Here is a 23,496-nt window from a genome sequence, read left to right on the forward strand (position 1 = left end):
TAAGAAAAATAAAACAAAATAGTGTCGAGGTGGTGAAAATTTTTGGGGGGTGGTATGGAGAGATAATGGGGGATGTTTCTCAGGGCTGCTTCAAGCGGGATTAGGGGTGGTGTGGGGACCTAGAGTGGGAGAGATGAAGCTGAAGGGAGACTTTGTGGTCAGGGGCGATATTGTCAGTTTGTTAGAAGAAACACTTGTCGTATAGAATGATTGGTGGTGGCCTGGATGCGGTTTTGTATGAATTGAAAACCTAAACAGAAGATAAAAGGTCTGAGTAAGAGAAGGAGAAAAAAACAGGTATTGAAGGACTAAGAATTGGGAGGACCTAGGACATCTAATTGTTTGGGTGAGGGAGAAGGGACAAGATGGAGGAAGGTGAACAAGAAGGCATAATCCATATTGCTTCCGGGTTCTTCCTCACCAACTTTCCCGCGGGCGGGAAAATGCAGCCCGCCCCGGGAAGATGCAGATCAACTGAGCATGCGCCAGGTGATGTCAATCCGAAGAGATCGAAACTTACCCGGCCACGCCTACGGAGACGCCCCTATCACACCCTTATCCCGCCCACTGCCCTCCCCCTTCCAGTACCAATGCATAAAAGTCCGCTGCCGGCAGGAGCCGGGGTGACTTCTTCGCCCCCGCATTTGTGGACCGGAGAACATCACCTGAGAGCGCCGGCGCGACTTCCCTGGCCCCCCACACCTGAGGACCAGAGAACCTCATCCGAGAGTGTATGCATATTTGCAATAAAAGACTGCCACTTTCTTATGTACTTTGGCCTCATGTTTAATTACTTAGCTCTCCTAAATTAAGTTACATTAAATTAAATTAAATTAAAACACTAATTCGAGTGCCCAAGGAGGTTCAGCATAGCCTTGCCAGCAAAGATTATTTATTTACTTTAAGAGGGAATTTAGAGTGGTGGTTTGGGATAGCACCAGGAGATATCAGCTGTGATGGCTTGGAAACAGTGTAAACCAGCAGTGTAAACACGAGCAGGACATTTATGAGTAGTTGAGAATGGTGAATAGGAGTATGACTAGACAGAAGATAGTAGGGATGACAAGTTTTTTGGGGTGCAGTCCAAATTGGTCTGGTGTCTGGAATGAGACTGGGACTTAATAAAAAGGAGTGTCCACACAGGAGCTCAAATGGGCTGTACCCTGTAGCATTCCAAGGACAGGCCTGAATTCTAAGAAGGGCAAGTGGTAAAGGTATTGTCTAGTCCTTTTTAAGTTGGTGACTGAGCTTGGTGAGGTGTGTTTTTAAAAGACCATTAGTCCATTCTGCCTTTCCTGAAGATTAAGGATGGTAAAGGATATAAAGGTGTCACTGAATACCAAGAGCCTGAGAAACTGCTTGGGTGATTTCACTAATAAAGGCTGGTCCGTTATCAGACTGTATAGAGGTGGGAAGGCCAAACCGAGGAATTATGTCTGACAGAAGGGAAGAAATGATCGCGGTGGCCTTCTCACACCTTGCAGGAAAGGCCTCTACCCATCCAGTCAAAGTGTCTACCCAGACTAACAGGTATTTTAGTTTTCTGACTCGGGGCATGTGAGTAAAGTCAATTTGCCAGTCCCGGGCAGGGGCAAATCCCCGAGCTTGATGTGTTGGGAAGGGAGGGGGCCTGAACAATCCCTGAGGAGTAGTAGAAGAGCAGATGGAACAACTGAGAAGTGATTTCCTTGAGGACAGATTTCCACGATGGGAAAGAAATGAGAAGTTCTAAGAGATGGGCTAGCGGCTTGTAACCTACATGGAAGAGGTTATGAAATGACGATAGAATAGAATGGAAGGAGGTATTTTCCTTGGTCCAAGAACCCTTTGACTTGTGTTGGAAGAGATAGGTGGAAGTTTCAGCCGGGGAGTAGGTGGGAGTGGCCAGAGGAGAAGGAGAAAAGCTGCCATGAGGGATAGAAGTTGGAAAGCTAGCTGCTTTTCTAGCTACCTTATCAGCATAAGCATTGCCCTGAGCGATGGGATCTGATGCCTTTTGATGGTCCTTGCAGTGTCTGACTCCAGCTTCCTTTGGAAGTAAAGCAGCCTGGAGATGAGTTTTGTATTAAAGAGGCATTAATGATGGAGAACCCTTGGGTAGTGAGGAAACCTTTCAGCCCATAAAACAGCATGGTGGTGCAGGATATGGAAGGCATATTTAGAGTCAGTATAAATATTGACGCAACAGTTATGGAGGCAAGGAAAACAGACCCTTGAAAAGAAGGTAATGTGGAGTTGGTAGCCTCCATATTAATTAAGAAGAGGACGGACTTACCCTCCACTGTAAGAGTTACCAAAAGTGTCTGTGATGGTCCCGTAGGCTTCCGAGGCGGTTGGGCAGTGTCAGTCTTCAGCCGCTAAGCCGAGAAGATCTGGGAAGGAGTCAGTCAGAGCTCTGGACCAGTTGGAACAGTCCAATTTCCAGTGGAGTCCCGCACAGATGGGACATGGCGTAGGAGGAATCTGGGGCTATGGGCATTCCTTAGCCCAGTGGCCAGATTTCCAGCACTTGAAGCAAGATCCTGGGAGAGGAAGTCCTGAAGGAATGCTTGACCCCTGTGGCTTAGGCGTTTTGAAGTTCTTGTGTGCTGGAGATATGGCTGGGGTTTCTCTCACAGCAGAGGCAAGTAATTGCAACTCTTCTCTATTATTGTACACCTTGAAGGTGAGGTTAATTAAGTCCTGTTGTGGGGTTTGAGGGCCGGAATCTAATTTTTGGAGCTTTTTCTAATGTCGGGAGCTGACTGGGTGATAAAATGCATATTAAGAATAAGGCGGCCCTCTGGCCCCTCTGGGTCTAGGGCGGTGAAGCATCTAAGGGTTGCTGCTAAGCGTGCCATGAACTGGGCTGGGTTTTCGTCTTTACCTTGGGTAGTTTCTTTAAGTTTGTCATAATTAACAGCTTTGTAAGCTGCCTTTTTAAGCCCTTCGACTAGGCAGGAAACCATGTAATCTCGCCTAGCTATACCTGGGGAATCTGCCTGATAGTTCCATTGGAGATCTTCCTGGGGAACTGCTGTAATGTCTTCCTGGAGGTCTGGCTCATGAAGCTGGCGGTTACTGGTGTGAGATTGGGCTAGAGAAAAAACTCTTTCCCGTTCATCTGGGGAGAGGGTAGAAGTTAGGATGACATTTAAGTCACTCCAGGTTAAATTGTAGGACGGAATTCCTGTATATATTTAGTGGGGTCTGATTGAGAAAGAGCCTAAACGCTGGCTGATTTGGGAAAGGTCTGATAGAGAAAAAGGAGCATTAACCTTGACTATGCCTTTAGCTCTAGCCACTTTTTTAAGAGGAAATTGTTGGGCAGGTGGGGGAGGGCTAGTCAAGGAATGAAACTGTAAGCCAGACTGGGTGTAAGGAGGGGAGATAAAAGGATTATAGGGTGGGGGAGCGGAGGCTGAGGAAAAATTGGGACCTAGCTTGGCCTGGCGAGGAGGGGAGAGGTCAGATGGGTCTGTAGAAAAGGAAGATTGGAAAGACTCAGCAATACGTGGGGTTGGGACTGAGGGGACACGCGGGAGGGAAAGGAGGAGAATTTGGGACGAGTTGCATTGGGAACAGAGACTAGGGAGGGACCAATGTGTAAAAGAATGCTTGGACATCAGGCACCTCAGACCGTTTGCCCATTTTACGACAAGAATTATTTAGATCTTGTAGGATGGAAAAATTGAAAGTGCCGTTTTCTGGCTATTTGGAACTACTGTCGAGTTTGTATTGGGGTCAAGCGACATTGTAGAAGAAAATAAGATGCTTAGATTTTAGGTCAGGCAAGAGTTGAAGAGGTTTTAAGTTCTTAAGAACGCAGGGTAAGGAAGAAGAAGGAGGAATGGAGGGTGGAAGGTTGCCCATAGTGAAGGACGCAAGTTTAAAGAGAAGGATAGAGACACGGAGAAGCGGGTGGGGAGCAGCCCTGGACTGCAACATGGGAGAGCAGCCAAAGCAGGTGTCCCCACAATTGACTTGCCACCAAGGGAACGTGGGTGAATGGCCAAGTCAGTCATCCCCATGGAGATCAGACACCAATGGAACATGGGTGAATAATCAGAGAGGCATCCCCGCAATGATTAAACACCAAGGGAAGGCTGCCTTCCTGAGTCCGTGACTGGCGCCGGAGTTTTGGGCCCACGGATAAAACGTGTCTCCTTTGTCTCTATCAGAAAATGAAAGAAATTAAAATTAAGAGAAGGGAGAGATTGAAGGGTGGCGCCAAGATTGAAAGGCGAAAGAGGTTGAGGGATAGTGAGAGAGGTTGGAGAAGAGAGTAAAAAGAGGTCGCCTACCGGATTTAAAATCTGTGAGATGTTCCTTGGGCTGGTTGGTCTGAGGACCCAAGGTGGATCTCTTCACGGAGTGAGGATGAGGACAGCAGATTGGTCTCCCGAAGGAGTCCCGCTGACCCGGGTCTTCAGCACCAAATATTTCACGTGTCTGTGTGAAGAGATCACCAAACGGGCTTTTTGTGAGCAACACGGCTGTTTATTTCACCTGGGCGCAGGCGGACTGAGTCCGAAAAAGGAGCCAGCAAAGGGTGGTGGGATTATCATTGGTTCTTATAGGTTTTGGGATAGCCGGTGAAGTTAAGAGCAATGTTTTGGGGGCAGGGGGTGAAGCTCACCAAGTACATTCTCAAGAGTGGGGAGAATTACAAAGAAACTTCCTAAGGGTGAGGGAGATTACAAAGTACATCGATCTGTGAGGGTGGGGCAGAAACAATCACAATGGTGGAATGTCATCAGTTAAGCTATTTTCACTTCTGTGGATCTTCAGTTGCTTCAGGCTGTCTGGATGTATACGGGCAGGTCGCCGGGGATATGATGGCTTAGCTTGGGCTCAGAGGCCTGACAAATAGGACATTTAATATTGTTTAACAGGGACAGCTAAATCTTCTAAGTCAGCACTCCTCAACATTCTTGGCACCAGGGGCTGGTTTCGTGGAAGACAATTTTTCCATGGACCCTGTGAAGAGGGTAATAGTTTGGGGATGATTCAAGCACATTACATATATTGTGCCCTTTATTTCTATTATTATTACATTGTATATATAATGAAATAATTCTACAACTCACCACAATGTAGAATCAGTGGGAGCCCTGAGCTTGTTTTCCTGTAACTAGACTGTCCCAGCTGGGGATGATGGAAGATAGTGAGAGATCATTAGGCATTAGAGTCTTAAAAGAAGCACACACCCTCGATCCCTCTCATGCACAGTTCACAATAGGGTACATACTCCTATGAGACTCTAATGCCACTGCTGCTCTGACAGGAGGCAGAGCTCAGGCAGTAATGCAAGCAATGGGGAGTGGCTGTAAATACAAATGAAGTTTCGCCTGCTTGCCTGCTGCTTACCTACTGGTGTGCAGTCTGGCTCCCAACAGGCTATGGACTGGTCCATAGTCCTTAGCCTAAGGGTTAGGGACCCCTGTTCTAAGTTATCAACAAAATGTCCATGTATTTGACTATAAGGTTCTTACTTAAATAAACAACTGATGTTCATAAGCTTTAAAAGTGGTTAATAGAGAAATAACTTTAAATAATGACCACCTTTGTGTCATAACCTAGTTTTCAGAAGTAATCTAAATAAATGGTTAAAAATGAGAAAATGGTTAAAAATGAGAAAATAAATGAGACAAATGCTTAGAAAAAATAAACTTTTTGTATAATTTAAAATCTTAAATCTTTTTTTTTTTTTTTTTTTTTTTTTGAGACAGAGCCTTGCTCTGTCACCCAGGCTGGGGTGCAGTGGAGTGATCTCTGTTCACTGCAACATCTGTTTCCCAAGCTCAAGTGATTCTTCTGCCTCAGCCTCCCAAGTAGCTGAAACCACAGGCGCATATCACCATACCCTGCAATTTTTTTTTTTTTTTTTTTTTTTGTATTTTTGGAAGAGACAAGGTCTTGCCATGTTGCCCAGGCTGGTCTTGAACTCCTGAGCTCAAGCAATCTGTCTGCCTTGGCCTCCCAAAGTGCTGGGATGACAGGCGTGAGCCACCGTGCCTAACCTATTTTGGATGCTTATTGAATATTTGGATCATTTCCAATTAAGAAAGTTTTATTATATGGGAAATATGTTCCAAAATCGTGAACTATAAAATGCTAATATTGCATCTATAAAATGCTAGTATCTGACAGGCAGTTCAGAATTTATTACTTCCCAGGTTTATATAAAATGTGCCAAAGAAGATGTGTTCTTATTGAGAAAAAGAATACTTTCATCTAATTCAAAAGCTATCTAAAAGTTAATTCAAATTATGGATTTGAAAAGGTTATTGTATCCATGTAACTTTCTGTATTGCCTTTAAAGTACTTCTGCCATTAAGTCATAGGGCTTTGACTCCTTAGATCTAAAAAGGGCACATGATAATGTCATGTCTAGCCTCAATTCTCTTGAATAGTTAAAAATCCTTTGCAAGCTCAATAGTAACTGCTCTAGACTCCTGGAAAAAGCAATAGCAACCACCTTGTGCTAACTCAGTGGCTAAGGCTTTGCTCTTTCACATTGGCAGCCTAGGTTCAACTCCTGGCTTTGGAAATAAGTCCTTTCTGGTTACTTCCATGGTAGTCATGGGACTTACCATTTGTTGATTCTTTTTCCTCTCCATGGACAGCTTCTGATTTCCTCTCTTGAATTTTCTTTTCTCTGAGCTACCCCACTGGGAATTCTAGATCTTGTGAAAACTGCTTGCTATCTTTTTAAAGGAGATACCTCATACATCCATGGTTAAGTCATAACCTTCATTAAAGCTTATTGGTTTCACTTGGGAGAATACTTTTGGGGGAAAACAAAACAAAACAAAACAAAACTTAAAGGCCAGAGGTGTCAGCTGTTTTTCCCAGCTAGAATCTGCTAATAAGAGATTTTAAAAGATTTTTGTTTTTTGTTTTTTTAAGAAAAAAAAGCTCTATCACTAAAAGTCAGCCCAACTAAATGCTGATATGTATTATATACATATTATATAAGTATATGTAATATATAATCATATAATACAACATATATAATTTTAATATATTTTTATATGAGATAATAATTTATATATTATTGACATATGCATATATCCAGTCAACTGAATTCTGTCTGTCTTCATGCTACCCTCAATGCTCACATGAGAGAGCCTAAGGTAATTTCTGATAGCCTGGGACTCCTTGGGAGAAACAGAGAAGGCACCGTGGACACTATTTCAGGAGAAACCTCTGTTTTCCTCATGGAACTCCAAGAATTGTGAGTAGAAAGATCCCTATCAAAATCTAAGGCTCTGTTCTGTTTTGCATTGTGTTACCCGAACTTTTTGACTTTTAGGGACATCAGAAATTACTTTGCATTACAGTAGAACTTTTAGCCTTGGTGCGTAATAGCTAGGTAACAAATATATTTTTAGGGATGGTTAATGGCAGTTGCTTACAGTGTGTAGGCATTAGTACAGGCTGGTACTTCTTTCTTGCATTTAAATAGGAAGAAAAGCACACTCTATTGGCACCTAAAAGGCATGGAATGGGGGATGGGTCGATTATTAAATGGGCTGATTGGCTTTGGTTTGCCCATCGGCCTCTGGAGAATGCCCTTGAAGTGAAAGGCACCAGTGAAACCATTGTACTGTCTTTTCCTATATCATTTCCTTCAATTCTGCAGGACAGCCTGTCACCCAGGCTGGAGTGCAGCGACACAAGCTTGGATCACTGCAATCTCCGCCTCCTGAGCTCAAGCAATCCTCCCACCTCAGCCTCCTGAACAGCTGGGACTAAAGGCACAAGCCACCACAACCACCTAATTTTTGTAGTTTTTGTTGGAGATGGGACTTCACCACGTTTGCCCAGACGGGTCTCAAACTGCTGAGCTCAAGAAATCCACCCACCTCAATCTCCCAAAGTGCTGGGATCACAGACATGAGCCACCACACTGGGCCTCCTTTTTTTTTTCCTTTGAGACAGGGTCTCCCTCTTTTGCCTAGGCTGAGTGCAGTGGTGAAATCACAGCTCACTGCAACTTCAACCACCCAGGCTTAGGTGGTCCTCCCACCTCAGCCTCCCAAGTAGCTGGGACCACAGGCATGCCCCACCATGCTTAGCTAGTTGTTTTTTTGGGGGTTTTTTTGTATTTTTTGTATTTCATCATGTTGCCCAGGCTGGTCTTGAACTCCTGGGCTCAAGCAATTCACACCTCAGCCTCCCAAAGTGCTGGGATAACAGGAGCCACCACCCCTGGCCTTTTATTAAGAATAGTACACTAATGCAAAGATGAAATTTCACTTTTGCTTTTGAACAACACTTTCATGCATTTGCTAAAAGATAATGAAAGATTTTTTTTCTCCTTTTAAATAAACAACCAAAAAAAAAAAAAGAGGGAAGGGAGAGAGAGAAAAGTCAGATTTGGGTTAGCCTCATGCTGTCTTTACTGAGTCTTGTATGGAAAGTTGAGTTTACTCTCAATCAACAAGTAACATTTTTGCTTTTTAAAAAATTTCTGAGCTGCCACCAGAGCTACTGCAGCCTCTGGGTGCCTAGAAAAGGGGAATGAGAAGAGTGAATGACTCAGTCCCCCGATGGCAGTGGTGGTGGTTGTGGCCAGGGAGGCATGATGGCGAGGTGGGGGTGCTGCGGCTTTGAGGAGTAGGCAATGGTGGGGTGGTGTGTTTGGGGTGGGGCCAGGGCGGGGTGTTGGGGGCAGCACGTGAATAAAAAGAATCATCAAAAGCAGGGAAAAGTGGAAAAAGTTTAAAAGAAGGACAAGACACAGTAAGATCAGAGCAAATTTCCTTCAGGAAGAATAGCCTTGTTGCTGTCCCATCTACAGTATCTGCTAAAGTAAATGGACCAATCTGTCAGCCCATAGTGAAGAAAGACAAACAGCAAAATTCGTCAAGGTTTAGCGTGAGCAATAATAAAGAACTCAAACACTACCATCTTTAAACGATGTTCCTCCTGCTGATCCAGAGACACTTTTCATTTGGAAGTTACATCAGTGTTGTGTCCTCTTTGACTTTGTTTCTGATCCACAAAATGACCTAAAGTGGAAGGAAGTACAATGAGCTACTTTAAGTGAAATGGAAGAATTTATCACCCATCATTGGAATTGGATCACAGAGCCTGTTTACCCAGAGGTAGTCCATATGTTTGAAGTTGACATGTTTCAAACATTACCACCTTCTATTGTCCAGAAGCTGAATTTGGCCCAGAGAAAAACAAACCAATGTCAGAAGCAACGTGGCCTCATTTACAGTTTGTTTATGAATTTTTCTTAAGATTTTTAGGGGCCGGGCATGGTAGCTCATGCCTGTAATCCCAGCACTTTGGGAGTCCGAGGCGGGTGGATCACGAGGTCAGGAGATCGAGACCATCCTGGCTAACACGGTGAAACCCCGTCTCTGCTGAAAATACAAAAAATTAGCTGGGCATGGTGGCGGGAGCCTGTAGTCCCAGCTACTTAGGAGGCTGAGGCAGGAGAATGGCATGAACCCGGGCGGCGGAGCTTGCAGTGAGCCGAGATTACACTATTGCAGTCCAGCCTGGGCCACAGAGCGAGACTCCGTCTCAAAAAAAAAAAAAAAAAAAAAGATTTTTAGAGTCTCCAGGTTTCCAACCTAAAACAGCAAAGTAATATATTGGTCAGAAATTTGCACTGCAGCTTTTAGAGTGCTTTGACAGTGAAGATGCTGAGGGAAGAGTTTTCTGTTGCTGTTTAGTTTTTTGTTTGTTTGTTTTGAGACAGAATTTTGCTCTCTCACCCAGGCTGGAGTGCAGTGGCACAATTACAGTTCACTGACTGCAACCTCTGCTTCCCAGGTTCAAGCAATTCTCCCACCTCAGCCTCCTGAGTAGCTGGGACTACAGCCATGTGCCACCACACCTGGCTAATCTTTGTATTTTTTATAGAGACGGGGTTTCACCATGTTGCTCAGGCTGGTCTTGAACACTTGGCCTCAAGTGATCTACCCACCTTACTCTCCCAAAGTGCTGCGATTACAGGTGTAAGCCATGTGCCTGACCTGGGAGAGAGCTTTTCCTTCAACAAGCCTTTGCAGAATATATTGGAAATTCTTAGGCTTGAGAGCTTACATAAGAAAACAGATAAATATTACATTTCATAGGTTTATTTATGAAACAGCTTCACGATGGTATAGCAGAGTTACTAGATATATTGGGAAGTATAATTAATGGATTTGTTTTACCACTAAAAGAAGAGCGCAGATTTTCTTATTCAAGGTGCTATACCTTTGCACAAAGTGAAATCTCTTTGAAATTTGTAATCTCGGCTCACTGCAAGCTCCGCCGCCCGGGTTCATGCCATTCAAGGTGCTATACCTTTGCACAAAGTGAAATCACTTTGATATGCCATCCCCAGCTGGCATATCACGTAGTACAGTTTTTAGAAAAGGATAGCACCCTCACTGAATCAGTGGTGAAGACACTTCTCAAATATGGGCCAAAGCCTTACAGTCCAAAAGAAGTAATGTTCTTAAACAAATTAGAAGAAATTTTAGATGTAATTGAACCACTGGGATTTGGAAGATCATGGAGCCTCTCTTCTGGCAGCTAGCCAAATGTGTCTCCAGCTCACACTTCCAGGTGGCAGGTGGCAGAGCAAGCACTCTATTACTGGAATAATGAATACCTTATGAGCTTGATCAGTAACAACGCAGCAAAGATTCTGCTCATCATGTTTCCATCCTTGTACTGCAATTCAAAGACCCATTGGAACAAGACAATACATGGCTTGATATCCAGCATCCTGAAGCTCTTCATGGAGATGAACCAAAAGCTATTTAATGACTGTACCTAACTGTTCAAAGCAGAGAAACTGAAAGAGAAGCTAAAAATGAAAGAACAGGAAGAAGCATTGGTTAAAATAGAAAATCTAACCAAAGCCAATCATGAGGTACTAAAAAAGAGAGTAACATGAAAACGTCCAGGGTGTTACTTGAATGCTTTTATAAGATAGGACTATATCTTCATCCTGAGAAGGAGGGATATCATTTTGGCTAACTAAATGACTTATAGTGACCTGGGATTCTATTTTGTAATAGCAAGTGTTTAAACCTTTGATATTTGACAAACTTTCCAAAGTCAAATTCTAAGCTTTTTCTTTGATCTGGCTAACTCTTTTAGATATTAGGTAGCCTAAAGTCCAAAAGGGACTTATATTTGGCTTATTTGGCATATTAAAACCATACAAAAAACATTACCAAATATAAAATGGTGTTTAAACTTTCTTTGGGTTATATTCATATAAATATATTATTAGCTTATGTTCCAAAATTGTATAAGATTCCCATAATTCTGATATGCCCTATAATTCTGATATGTCTATATATTATCAGTAACAATTATAATTGTTAAGTTAAATTATTTTGTGCCATAAGGTGATCAGACTTTAACCATAGCTGTTCTGAGCCTTTAGCCCCTCACCTGGCCTGGGCAGCCCCTCCCCTGACCCTGCCATGAGCAGCCCCCTTGCCCCAGTACTCTTCAGGACCTGGTGGCCTGGCACTCACTTTGCAGGCCTGAGTGGCAGTGAGCCAAGCTATTTGTTAGGCTCGGGGAGAGAGTTGGCAATCCCCAGAGGAAAGGGAGCCTCAAACCCCTCTGTATGCAGTTGCCAATTGTTATTTCACTCTGATTCTTTTCAAAGGCAGTTTTATAATCAGCTATATGACTCTGAAAAGTGCCCTGGAATCTAGGTTTCTGATAACTTTGAAAATTGTGAAATTAGAACAGAGGGAAAAACTTCCAAGACTCCCATAGAGAGTTAATGTGTTCATAAATGTCAAGCAGAACAGGAGTTAATTACATGGAAGACCAAAATAGTCTTTTTATGACTTTTTGTTTGAAACATGCTAATTCTTTTGTTTTACAGAGTTCAGAAAACTTTTTGTCTTTTGTACTGTTTGCAGCTTTTAACAATTGGGTAAAGTACACTCTTGTGAGCGAAATTTAGAGCATATTTCTTTCTCTCTACCTGGTTTCCTTAGAATTTGAAAACGATTTGTAAGTATACTTAATTTATGGCAGTATAGTTGTTTGCACAAGTTCAATAAGAATCTTTTTTCTTTTGTAACAAGACACCATTGGAGACCCTGGTTATTTTACCAAGGCTTTGACTAGAGTGGCATACTTTCAGGTATAAACAAACTGCTTTAAGGAATCAAAGTTGACTTACAGAGCCAATAAAAGCCCCTTGGGAAAATTGGCCTCGTACCTTGTCTACACAGTCCTTGTATAGAGTCCTCACCTGTGGTAAGTAAAGAATGTCACCTTCTGACAGGTCCAGGAGCCCCAAATTATCTTAAGGTCTTAAGGAGAGGAATTCCCCCAACTCATACAGGTATTTGCAGGTACAGATAACTCCATGACTGGGCTCAAGGCTTTAAAAATCTAATCTGAGATTCCTTATGGAATAAAGGAATCAAACACTACCAGCGAAGCCAATTTTAGAAAGAGTCTACGTGGCAAGTAACTATTCTTGTTATACTTTATGCAAATATTCAGGCCACACATAAGACTGAAATTTATTATGCAAATAAATTGGTTCTACAATGACTTGTCTTTAGTAAAAATAACTAGAGAGAAAAAAATATGTTTTAGAAAAAAACCCATAGTACACCTGTTGTTAGAGTCTAGTTGTGTTCACTGTTTGTGAGTTTTTATTTTCTGCAATTTGGACTGAATCCTGAATTCCATCCAGCCTTCAAGTCCCAAATTATTGCTTTCAGATTTTTCTGGCTTGGAATCAATGAAATTACTACTGCATTATTCCTTGTAATATAGATGAGAAAGACATGTCAGACTACCACAGCCTTCCTCCTCTGTAACTAAAGATGCTTTGAGTCTAACATCTGAATAAATTGTGCTCAGTGTTAACCTTTGTTTTTCTTCTGTCTCCATAGAAATGCCTCTTATTAAATAATCTGTTTATCTTCATCACATGTAGAGGCCTAGCCCATCTGCAATGCCACTTCCGGGATGGGACGCAACTATTTAACTAACCTGATCCATTCTCAAGAACTAGACAGTGCTTATGACTACGTTCATGAGTATTCATAGCTCTTCCTGGAACCTGTTAAATACATATTTAGCCAACCTGTCATTATATCCAATTATGATGGGCAGTGGGCAACCTATATGATAGTTAAGACTAACTGCTGTGTACACATCCCAGTAAATTTGGGAAATGTCTCAGATAGCCCTGCAAGACACATCCCAACAAATCAAAGCTATGTCTGACTCCACATTGTCACTAGACCAGTGATTATTGTCCTGACTCAGATCAGTACCATCCTGGTAGCAAAAGCTGGCTGTAACATTGGCCCTGATTTCAAGGATAAGCATGTCCCTCTGTTGTGGAGTTCAATGCTGCTGCACCCTCTGTATGGCAATGCAAGACGGACTTTCCCCAGAGACTTTCCAGACCTTGCACCATAATGGTCCAACAAATATCATCTGTAAAGTCCAGGTATTCGTAAATATTTCCAAATCCAAACAGATCAATTCCATACCAACACCCAATAACTACACTGTCTTTCAGCAGGAAGTAGCCAGAATAAATACAGTACCCCAATTTCACAGAGATGGAAGGGAACTTGGTAGTGCGGAATTGTAACCAAGTACTCCCATTTTCCTAAGAAATAGTTTAATTATTTTTTTCTCTCTTCTTTTCTTTTTCCTCCTTGTCCCTACTTTTTACTTAGTCCTTTAGAAACGCAAATTTCTAAATTTTAATAGCCTTTTACCCCCTCTTCACCAGACATTCCCTACAGGGCAAATTCACCTAACTATATGCTTAGGAGCTCCAGAAAGGAAACCTCACCCACCAGGAGGTTGCCTAGAGAGATAACAGTCAATTTACAACCCAGAGTATGCCTGCCCATGGAGACACCAACAGTCACTGGCTTGATCACCTGGTAGATACAGCACTAAGCTAACATGCCAACCCCTCACCTGCTCACTTCCCCCCACCCCTTGTGCCATGAATGCTAAGCCCCCTTTAAAAGTGCTTGCTTTCTAATCCAAAAGAAAAGTGGTACCCTTAGGCAAGAAGTCTTATGACTTCTTCCCCTAAGCTAGCTTCAGAATAAAATATCGCTTTCTTTATACCAGACCTCACCCTTATTAAATGGACTCTGTTGGCAGTGAGCAGCTGAGCCTCCATTTTGGTTATAAGACTACAGGGCATGCCACCATGCCCAGCTAACTTTTAATATTTTTTGGTAAAGGTGGGGTCTCACTATGTTGCCCAGGGTGGTCTCAAACATCTGGCTTCATGTGATTCTCCCACCTTGACCTCCCAAAGTGCTGGGATTACAGATGTGAGCCACTGTGCTCTGCCTCTATTTTGGCTTTTTAACTTAACTTATTCCCTATGTAGATAACTGGTTTTTGGTAAGGAAAGGGCCAGGAAAGCATGCAGCTTTAATGTTTAAATATGCAACAAGTAGGCAAAGCTGGAAGGCAGAGCACAGATGCCCCAAAATCAAGGATCCCATTTTACATTGAATCTTGGGTCCCCAAAAAGAGGGGAGTACAGTGGAATGTGAGAGTGCAATGCTTTTGCAATACACTTCACTGCAGGGACATTCTCCCAAGATTGGTGGACAACTCAACACAAATCAGCCCACTCTGATCAGCCCATCCCCCACAGGAGTCTTATCCCTTATTGGAGAGTGAGGGTGTTTACATAGCTTTTAAACACCCAAAAGCACCTTTTTTCCCCTCCAAATGTGCCACAAAATAAGTAGCACCTTGGAGTAATAACCATTCACTATAAGTAACTACCACTAGCCATCTCTAAGAGTATATCTCTTACTTAGCTATTACACACACCAAGGTTATTTTTGCACCATGCAAAGTAATTTCTGGTACCCCCAAAAGCCAAAAAGACTACATAACACAATCCAGAGAGAACAGTTTTAGATCTGAGAGGACTACGTCCATTTACAACTTGGGATTCCCTGAGGAAAAAAAGCAGCTGCTCTTGAAAAGGAGTCTGTGGCACCTTTTTATGTTTTTCTTAAGGGTTCTTGGACTGTTAGAATTTACAATATATGAAGAATAGGGTGAAATAAAACTAACTTGAAGAACAATTCTTAAAAAAAGAAGTGAACATAGAAACCAAACACATGGGTTCTTTAAAAAGGTTCCAGTCATCTGAAAAAAAAAAATTCCCAAAAATAGAATAAAAAAAAAGGGAAGAAAAGTATAAGGCCTTTTAAATAGTCTCTCTCTCTCTCTCTCTCTCACACACACACACACACACACACACACACATATATGTGTATATGTTTATAGAGAAAGAGAGAGACAGAGAGAGAGAGAGAGAACACTTGAATATCAGCTTTTAATTAAGCTGATTTTTAGCCACAGAGCTCTTTAAAAAAAACAATTCTTTCAAGTCTCCTGTTACCAGATTTTAGCCAGGACAACAGCTGATATTTTTGGCTTTTGAGTTTCTTTAGCAAACGTATCTTTCTAAGCGTCTCAACCAAAATTATGACTTAATCATGGGTGCACGAGTTATCTCCAAAGAGGTGGCAAACAATTTTTACATGATCCAGAATCACCCTAGAGATAGCTCAGAGAAAGGGAAACGCAGGACAAGAAATCAGAAACTGCCCATGGAAGGAAAAAAGATCAATAAATGGCGAAAGCCACAGAAATATCGGTATTGAACCCATGCAGCATTAGTCAAATGGGAGAAACTTAGCTACTGCAGTATAGCATGGGGTGGTGTGTTAGCCTGTATTTGCGTTGCTATAAAGAAATACCTGAGCCTGGGTAATTTATAAATAAAAGGGGTTTGATTGGCTCATGGCTCTGAGGGCTTTAAAGGAAGCATGGTGCTGGCATCTACTTCTGGTGAGGCCTCAGGAAACTTACAATGATGATAGAAAGTGATAGGGAGCCTTCTCTTGGCCGTGTCACATGCCAAGAGTTGGGGGGAGAGAGAGAGAGAGAGAAAGAAAAGAGGTCCTAGACTCTTTTAAACAACCAGATCTTGCATGAACTAAGAACTAATTTATCATCAAGGGAATGGTGCTAAACTATTCATGAGGGATCTGCTCCTATAAGCCAATCACCCCCCACCAGATCCCACCTCCAACATTGAGAATCACATTCAACATGAGATTTGAGAGGACAAACATCCAAACCATATCAAGTGATCTCCACTGATCTTCCCGGAAGGAATCTAGAGCAGGCCGTTTTGAACTTGCAAATGATTTTAACTTTTAGGTCAAAACTTTTTTTTTTACTCTCTTATCAAGAGAATTTCTAAGGCTAGCCATGATACTAGTATATGTCCTTTTAACATTTCTGTTTTTCCCATTAATTATTTAGAATAAGAAATGTATAAAATGTTTTTTATTTTCAGTGGTGTACTTAGTTCCGATAGTAACTCAATGCAAAAGCCTCTTGAAAGCCCAGGTAGTAATTTTCCAGGTTTTTTTCTACATAAGCAAGAGGTATTCCTGGAGAGGGCTTCGAGGAGACAGTCCCCATGATCATCAAAAACTTACTGTCAGAAATAGACTTAAAATAACAAAAGACAGTGTGAAAGGAGAATAAATACTTGGGGCCCTAATTCATTATGCCAAAAGAAAAACATTATCCTGAAAGCTGAGTCACGTAAGAAGTTGCCTTGCCTTTTTTGTTCCTAAGCAGATAGCTGCAGATAAAAGGTTAATCATCTCCACAGGCAGCTACTCTGTGTTCACCTTATCTTATGTAAAGTGCTGATTTACTGATCATGAGATAAATACATAGTTGTATACATAAATTGAATACATAAATTCCCCTACCTGCTCCTTTTCTCTTGCAACATGTGGATTACCATACCCTCCCTTTTTCCCCTCCAGCCCACTTTTCCCTTTTAAAAACTGAAGCCCTCAAACTCACAGTTAGAGAAAGGCACAGATCACAGACTCTTTCTGTGATTTTATGTTTATTTCTTCCAAGGATGTCCTTAACCTTGGCAAAATAAACTTCTAAATGGATTGAGACCTATCTCAGATACTTTTTGTTTTACACAACAGAAGCCCCATAGAGACGGAACCTTTCAAGATGGAAACCTTTCAAGACGGAACCTTTCAAGACGGAACCTTTCAACCTCCCCTAAGAGCTTGAGACACTTGAGGTGAAGAGTATGCTGCTTAAAATATTACATGTCTTGGACTCCCAATCCTTTCAGACTAGTCCCCTGATGTGAACCCAAAAAGTCATGCCCTCCTCCTGGGCACAGTGTAATGCCTGTAATCCCAGCACTTTGGGAGGCTGAGGCAAGATCCAATCACCTCCCATGAGGCCCCACCTCCAACATTGAGCCCAGGAGTTCAAGACCAGCCCGGGCCACATAATGAGATACTATCTCCACCAAAAATCAAAAAAATTAACCAGGCATTGTGGACGTGCCTGTAGTCGAAACTACTTGGGGAGCTGAGGTGGAAGGCTCACTTGAACCGATGAGGTCAAAGCTGTAGTGAGTCAATATCACACCACTGCACTCCAGCCTGGTTGACAGAATGAGATCTTGTGTCAAAAATAAAAGTTAAAATTAAAAAAAAAAATTCATGCATTCCAAATGGCAGAGACAAAGAGAGGGTATCCTCATCTAGTCACAAGGTAAAGCTCTCAAGGCCATAAAACAAGATGAGAGGGGACTCTCATCTGATTTTTATTTCTGAAACCTACAGCAAAGTTTGTCTTTACAGATGCCAACATAGAACTGTGAAAACTGATCAGTCTGCAGGGCCTTGAACAGTGGGTTTAAAGGCTCATGTTCTCCCCTACGGTACCCCTCTTAATGACAGAAAAACACAGAAAAAAAAGACGAAGGAAAAGAGCAACAGAAAAAGCTATTTCTGAGAGGAAATGGGGAAGTGGGTCAAACAGTATGAATATTCATACCACAAGTACCAAGTGTACACCAGAGTCACTACAACCCAAGACTTGTCACACACATTCTTTTTTCCCATTGATCAAAACCATGTAGAGGAGACAACCAGTGACTTTTACCATCTCATCAGCTGGAGAGCACAGAGGGAGAGAGGCCCCCTGGCTGGTAAGAAATTCTTACCTCTTTGCTGAAAAAGGTTCTACCCAGGTTCCTGTTTTGTCTTCAGTGCAGCTTGCAGGAGAGAAGCATGGCTTTGACCATCCTGCTTACACTGCCATACTGTGGGGGCTATGGCCATTCACCCACTATAGGTTCATTGAAAAATCACTGGCGTGAAGCAGACTGATCAAGAGGAGAAAAGACATACAAATTAATTCAATGTGTCTACATAGGAGCCTTCAGAATGAAGACCCAACTTCCCAGTGAGTAATAGAAACTTTTCGAGTTATAGAAATTGCTATATTATCTTAAAGTTATGAAAAAAAAAATGGGGGCTTGTACCCTGGTAATATAGATTATGGGAGCAGGTAGAAGAGGAATTCCATTGAGGGGCAATAAATAATTGATAGGGAGAATGACTGGACTGGGGAGCAGAGATCAACTTGCAAATCGTTTTCTTTGGAATTTCAATGATCCTTGGAGACAGTCATTATACTGTCTTCTCAGGTATGGTCACGTCTGGGTCTTCTTTTCTGCAATAGACAATGAGATAACGGGGAGCGGAAGAAAAAACAGCTGTCCTCCTTGCTGGGTCCAGATCCTAGGCAGACAAAGGAACTTCGGCTTCTTTGGGAGAGACAGTGGAGGATAGGGAAAGGTTAAAGAGACCGTAGGCCTTTTCAGTTCAGCAAGTCAAAATGCCATACTTGGAGGTATTGGTTTCTGAGCCGCAAACAGCTTTATATTTTTACTTTTCACATTTAAATATATGATCTGTGAAAGGAAAGTAAAACGTTGGGACCCCAACTCACTCTGCCAAAAGAAATAAAATTAACCTGAAAACTGAGTCATGCAAGAAGCTACTTTCCATTTTGTTACTAAGCAGCAAGCTACAGGTAAGTTAAGTATCTCCACAAGTAGCTATTCTGTGGTCGCCTTATGGTATAGTGAGCACAGGATGAATACATAATTGACTATTCCCCTACCTACTTTTTTCTCTTACAACATGTGGATTCAGTAATGTGACCAAATCCTCCCTCTTTCTCCTCCAGCCTGCTTTTCCCCTTTAAGTACTGAAGCCCTCAAAATCATCTTTGGAGAAAGAATAGGCCTGTCTCCCAGGCACACATCCTTCACTTTGGCAAAATAAACCTCTAATCTATTGAGACCTCTCTTGAATACTTTTTGGTTTATAAATTGGCAACCCAGGTAAGGGGCTCTGAGTGGAGGTGTCCCTTACCTTTGACAAATCTCCTATTGGTGCTTGGTACCAGCTTGAATGAATATCTTTAATGCTCAAACCGACAGGACATTTTGCTGAGGTCTGGGAGCTACTCCCCTCCAGAGGATCCTTGATCTCCCCAAATTTGGTTGAGATTTAAGGTTTATTTTGCTGTAAAGCTCCTTTTTCTGGAGTTTTACTCACTTCCAACAAGAAGGCCAGCTGTTTTGCTTCCATGACGTTGGACAGCAGGCAATTCCTTCCTGAAGTTTCAGCTCACTTCCAACAGGGAAGGCATGTTTGAGATTTTTCCTGCTTCTAAGATGGTAGAGAGCAGTCTTCAGTCTGGGCCCCATTCCTAGATAAGTAGCTGAATTTGGGTTTTGTCTTGGAAATTCTCCTTAATGACTAAAGTTAACATTACCAACCAGCTGATCTTAATTTTTCCTTACCATTAGAGCATTCAGTTATTGTATGAATTATGCAATTGCTTGTTTTGCTAACTGGTTTTTGTTTGTTTCTGTTTTTGTCGTTGTTTTGGTCTTTTTCCATTGGGTTTGACCAACTCTACCCAACTTGATCAAGTCTGAAAAAAAGTTCCAAATTATGGGGAACAAAGCCTCTGAATTGGCTAAATTCCCATAGCTGGTGGGGGGTGGGTGGGAAAAGGCCAGCAAAAAAAAGAAAGATATTTACTACTTGAGGGACTGCATTTGCATAACTAGGCCACCTTTTGCTAGCTAAGCCAAACTGATAGAGCAATGACTGTCACTTCACATTGTAATTCAGTAGCTAAGATTCTACCCTTTTTTTCACCATGACAGCCTGGGTTGGTTCCTAAATCAGGTCCTCTCTGGCTTGATATTTCTGTTACTTTTGAAATATCAGTAGTTTGTCCCAGCTAAAAAATGGTATTGAGATTTAAAAGGATTTTTTAAGAGCTCAATGGTTAAAAGTCACCTTAATTAAAAGCTAATATCCAAGATACAAATGTGTGTCTGTGTACGTTTTCATATTTATATATTACCTACATAATATGTAATTCATATTTATATATTATCTATAATATTTAATTCATATTTACATAATATACACAATGTATATATATATTTAAAAGGTCTTTATGTTTTCTTTCTCTCTAGGGTCTTGTTTTTTGCTAAATTATGTTTTGTCCATTTACTTCTACCTGTCTCTCCTTCCTCTTGCCACCCTCTGCTGCTTGAGGGAACTAAAATAATTTCTTTTTTTTTCTTTTCTGAGATGGAGTCTTGCCGTAGTTGCCCAGGCTGGAGTGCAATGGTGCAATCTCAGCTCACTGCAACCTCTGCCTCCTGGGTTCAAGTAGTTCTCCTGCCTCAGCCTCCCAAGTAGCTGGGATTACAGGTGGCTGCCAACACACCTGGCCATTTTTTTTTTTTATTTTTAGTAGAAACAGGGTTTCACCACATTAGCCAGGATGGTCTCGAACTCCTGACTGCCTTGGCCTCCCAAAGTGTTGGGATTACAAGTGTGAGCCACCATGCCCAGTCAAACTAAAATAATTTCTAACAGCCTGGGCTTCCTTGAAGAAAACAGAAGGTGCTAAACTCCTTTTTGGGGCAAGACCTCTGCTTTTCTTATGACCCCAAGAGTGTAAACAGACAAAGTCCTCTCATATCATAATCTGCTTGCTTTTGTATTGTGTTACCTGATTTTTTTTTTTTTTTTTTTTTTTTTTTTTTTTTTTTTTGAGACAGAGCTCACTCTGTTGCTTAGGCTGGAGTGCAGTGGCAAGATCTTGGCTCACTGCAACCTCCACCTCCTGGGTTCAAGCAATTCTCCCACCTCACTCTCCTGAGTAGCAGGGATTACTGGCATGCACCGCTACACCCAGCTGATTTTTGTATTTTTTAAATAGAGACAGGGTTTCACCATGTTGGCCAGATTTTTCTTGAACTCCTGACCTCATGTGATCCTCCTGCCTTGGCCTCCCAAAGTGCTGGGATTACAAGCATGAGACACTGTACCCAGCCTTACCTGATTTGCAGTGAGCTGAGATTGCAGCACTGCACTCCAGCCTGGGTGACAGAACGAGACTCCATCTTAAAAAAAAAAAAAAAAAAAAAAGTTATTACAACAGGGATACTCTTGTTTTACATAAGAAAGGGTGTTTAACATAAGAAAGGGTGTGTTAGTCTGTTTTCATAATCCTCATAAAGACATACTAGAGACTGGAAAGAAAAAGTTTAATTGGACTTATAGTTCCCTATGGCTGGGGAGGCCTCAGAATCACGGCAGGAGGCAGAAGGCCCTTCATACATGGTGGCAGCAAGAGAAAATGAGGAAGATGCAACACCAGAAATCCCTGATAAAACCATCAGATTTTGTGAGGCTTATTCACTACCACGAAATCAGTATGGGGGAAACTGCCCCGATGATTCAAATTATCTCCCACTGGGTGCCTCCCATAACATGTAGGAATTATAGGAGTACAATTCAAGATGAGATTTGGGTGGGGACACAGAACCAAACCATGTCATTCCACCCTTGGACCCTCCAAATCTCTTGTCCTCATATTTCAAAACCAATCAGTCCCCTTCCCAACAGTCCCCCAATGTCTTAACTCATTTCAACATTAACCCAAAAGTCCACAGTCCAAAGTCTCATCTGAGACAAGGCAAGTCCCTCCTACCTATGAGTCTGTAAGATCAAAAGCAAGCTAGTTACTTGCTACATACAATGGGGGTATGGTATTTGGTAAATACAGCCATTCCAAATGGAAGAAATTGGCAAAAACCCAGGGGTTATAGGGCCCATGCAGGTCCAAAATCCAGTGGGGCAGTCAAATTCTAAAGCTCCAAAATGGAGTAGGCTGAGACAAGAGAATCACTTGAACATGGGAGGTGCAAGTTGCAGTGAGCCAAGATCGCACCACTGCACTCCAGCCTAGGCAACAAGAGCAAAACTCCACCTCAAAAAAATAATAATAATAATAATTAGGTAAGTGGAGTAAATTCTTATACATAAACTTGTCATATAATTTAGAATCTAAAATTACATTGGATTAAATAATATTCATTGTATGTCTGAGTCATTTCCAATTTTTTTTTAGAAAATTGTAGGAAAACATTTTTCTAAAAAATTGTGCTCTTGGCTGGGTTTAGTGGCTCATGCCTATAATCCTAGCATTTTGGGAAGCCATGATAGGGCAATCACTTAGGCTTAGGAGTTCAAGATCAGTCTGGCCAAGTTGGTGAAACCCTGTCTCTACAAAAAATACAAAAATTAGCCAGGCATAGTGGCATGCACCTGTAGTCCCAGCTATTCAGGAGGCCTAGGTGGGAGGACCAGTCCAGCCTGGGAGGTGGCAGTTGCAGTGATCTGAGATGGTACCACTGCACTCAAGCCTGTGGAGGACAGACAGGGTCTGACTGTCATACACACACACTCACTCACACACACACACACACACACACACATCAAACGTGTTCTTATTTAAAGGAAAATAATTTTTGTCTAATTCAAAGGTTATTTATGAAACAAGGTAAAAGGAACCAGTAAATAAGAGAGACATAAAGACAGTCATAGTTATAAAGAGACATTTTTTGGTAAGAAAGATTAAAAGGAAAATAATTTTATATGAGAAAGAATCTTGTATGGTAAATTTTCTGCAATGACTAGTTATTTAAGAAAGACGATGTTTAAGGCAAAATGGGAAGCCCAAGCATGTCATAAATGTTTTGTGTAAGTGGTAATAAGGTTTGTAAAAAGAGGATTTATGAGAAAAAAAACTTTATGTAATCAAGTTGGCTAGAATTAAAAGGAAATTATTGGTCGGGTGCGGTGGCTCATGCCTGTAATCCCACCACTTTGGGAGGCCAAGGCGGGCGGATCACAAGGTCAGGAGATTGAGATCATCCTGGCTAACATGGTGAAACCCCATCTCTACTAAAAAAAATACAAAAAAATTAGCCAAGTGCGGTGGCAGGTGCCTGTAGTCCCAGCTACTTGGGGCTACTTGGGACTACTTGAGATGCTGAGGAAGGAGAATGGCGTGAACCCAGGAGGCAGAGCTTGCAGTGAGCTGAGATTGCACCATTGCACTCCAGCCTGGGCAACAGAGTGAGACTCCGTCTCAAAAAAAAAAAAAGGAAATTATTTATGATAGTCTTTCTAAAAATTTGGCTTTGATATGAAATAAAACCCATGAATACACTAAAGAATGAGTTATAACAACATTTTCTTAAAGTATTAATTT

The 23,496-nt window shown here is 41.8% G+C and overlaps 1 pseudogene; it reads left to right on the forward strand.

Moving 5' to 3' along the window:
• Window positions 1-9,023: 9,023 nt before the first annotated feature.
• LOC103227402 (serine/threonine-protein phosphatase 2A 56 kDa regulatory subunit gamma isoform-like) lies at window positions 9,024-10,894 on the forward strand (annotated as a pseudogene).
• The last annotated feature ends 12,602 nt before the right edge of the window (window positions 10,895-23,496 follow it).

Source organism: Chlorocebus sabaeus, chromosome 21 (genome assembly GCF_047675955.1).
Source record: "Chlorocebus sabaeus isolate Y175 chromosome 21, mChlSab1.0.hap1, whole genome shotgun sequence".
NCBI classification, from domain to species: Eukaryota; Metazoa; Chordata; class Mammalia; order Primates; family Cercopithecidae; genus Chlorocebus; species Chlorocebus sabaeus.